The following is a 2632-nucleotide window of genomic DNA, read 5'->3' as shown; positions in this document are numbered from 1 at the left end:
AAATAATAATAAAAATAAACTAAACATCATCATCATTATCAAAATCATCATAATCATCAAAGTCAAACTGAACAGAGATATAAAAATACAAAAACTGTGAAGGAAAAAGACTAAGTCACACGTAAACTGATCACATGAGACTAACACCTGATTTTTCAATGGATATTCTAAACTATAAATGTGCTTGGATCACATTTCAACACGTTTTCAAAGAATACAGATACTAGCCTAAAATTTATTACTGAGCAAATTTATCATTCACTTCAACAAAAGAGGAGAAACTTTACATAGCATAATCACCAGGAAGCCATGTCTCTTCAGCAATCTTATCTAAAAATAGGAAACTGCATTCTGAAAATAATGGATATTATCAAGAGGAAAGAAATGGTAAATAAACCTGTAGTAATTCATCGGAAGAGGGAAAAAGTATGTGGAAACAACAAAATAAAAAAGACCCATAAATACTCCTCATTAATAAAGCTAAGCATAGTGTTTGGGGATTTGCCTTAGTGGTAGAGCGCTTGTCTAGCAAGTGCAAAAACCTGGGTTGTCCCCAGATCCAAAAAAAAAAAAAAAAAAAAAAAAAAAAGAATGAAAGAAAGAAATAACGCTAACCATTAACTGTCCCACATCAATAATATACAGTCTATCAGTTTGTATAAGAAAACAGGTTTATTTATCCTGCATCCAAAAAGTACAATTGTTTTAGATACAATTGCATACTCGTGTTTAGAATGCAATTGCCCATATTTTTTTCTTTTTCTTTTTTCTTTTTTTTCGTAAGTATATTTATTGTTCATTAGTTTTTTAAAAAAATCTAGAAGAGTTTCTGTTTAATTGTAAGTATAGAATTTTCATTTAAATGTATTTCTTTTTTTTGTAAGTATATTTATTGTTCATTAGTTTTTTATAAAAATCTAGAAGATTTTCTGTTTAATTGTCAGTATAGAATTTTCATTTAAATGTATTTCTTATTTTTTCTTCTTTTTGGGGGGGTGTTCCCCTCTCCATCCTCCCCCCATTACCGCCCTTTCCACAGCAATCAAGTTCACTGGGTGTTCAGTCTTAGCAGGACCATGGGCTTCCTCTTCCACTGGTCCTGTTACTAGGTTATTCATTGCTACCTATGAGGTTGGATCTCAGGGTCAGTCCATGCATAGTCTTTGGGTAGTGGCTTAGTCCCTGGAAGCTCTAGGTGGTTGGCATTGTTGTTCATAAGGTGTCTCGAGACCCTTCAAGCTCTTCCAGTCCTTTCTCTGATTCATTCAACGGGCGTCCTGTTCTCAGTTCAGTGGTTTGCTGCTGGCATTCGCCTCTGTATTTGCTGTATTCTGGCTGTGTCTCTCAGGAGAAATCTACATCCGGTTCCTGTCAGCCTGCAATTCTTTGCATCATCCATATTGTCTAATTGGGTCGCTGTATATGTATGACCCACATGTGGGGCAGGCTATGAATGGATGTTCCTTCTTTCTCTGCTTTAATCTTTGGCTCCCAATTCCCTGCCAAGGGTATTCTTGTTCCCCTTTTAAAGAATGTATGAAGCATTCACATTTTGATCATCGGTTTTGAGTTCCATGTGTTCTATGCATCTAGGGTAATTCAATCATTTGGGCTAATAAAAGACACTTATCAATGAGAGCATACCATGTGTGTTTTAATGTGGTTGTGTTTATCTCACTCAGGATGATTCCAGTTCCCTACATTTGACTATGAATTACATAAAGTCATTGTTTTTGATAGCTGAGTATTATTCCTTTGGGTAGATTTACCCCATATCATAAGGCAATATTTTATATGCTAGAAAGTATACTCTTAGGAGAATATTTTTTTTGTAAATTTAATTTATCCGTTTTCATTAGATTTATCTGAATGAATAAGATATGATAATATGTTTAAATTTTTAGGTAACTTTGTGTTTGAGTGTGTATATGTGTGTTTGTGTTTGATAATTCAACTCTAATATGACCTGGATATTGCTTGAGTAATAATGATAATTTATGGACACTGAGAATTTCTGTATATACTTTATATATAAACTTTATATATCTATATGTGTGTGTGTGTAATGTATATATACTTATATACATGAAAATATGTTCTGTATATTTTTTCAAAGCACTGTTTAGATATGTATACTAGATTAAGCCTTCTAATTGCAGTTTCAGCTTTTTCCAATGCTAATTTTATCTTATTAGGTGTCTAGAAAGAAATATATGGAAGCATGTATCATCTCAACTTCAAATGTAGGTACATTCAATGTTATATCTTCCTTTTAACATGATTGTTCATCTTTGGTCCATAAATATATATATATATATATATATATATATATATATATATATTTAATTTGCTCTATTTATATTAGAAAAGTGTGCTACATTGTATATATGTATTTGTTGATAACTTTCTCCTGTGAACAAATTTTATGCATAAATGACTTATGTACATTATTATAAAATCTAAGATCATTGATTTTTTTCCCGAAATTAAATACCATAGTGCCTAAATATAAGAAGCATGTCCTGACTGTGGCTATTAACAAAAAATATTTCATATACAATTTCTATAAACTTATTATGATATTGTCCATTAAAGTTTCTACAAGGAGTTGTTCAACTTTTAGTAAAGGGAA

The sequence above is a fragment of the Rattus norvegicus genome, chromosome Y (assembly GCF_021556685.1).
Source record: "Rattus norvegicus strain SHRSP/BbbUtx chromosome Y, alternate assembly SHRSP_T2T, whole genome shotgun sequence".
NCBI classification, from domain to species: Eukaryota; Metazoa; Chordata; class Mammalia; order Rodentia; family Muridae; genus Rattus; species Rattus norvegicus.
This window is presented reverse-complemented; position numbering follows the sequence as displayed.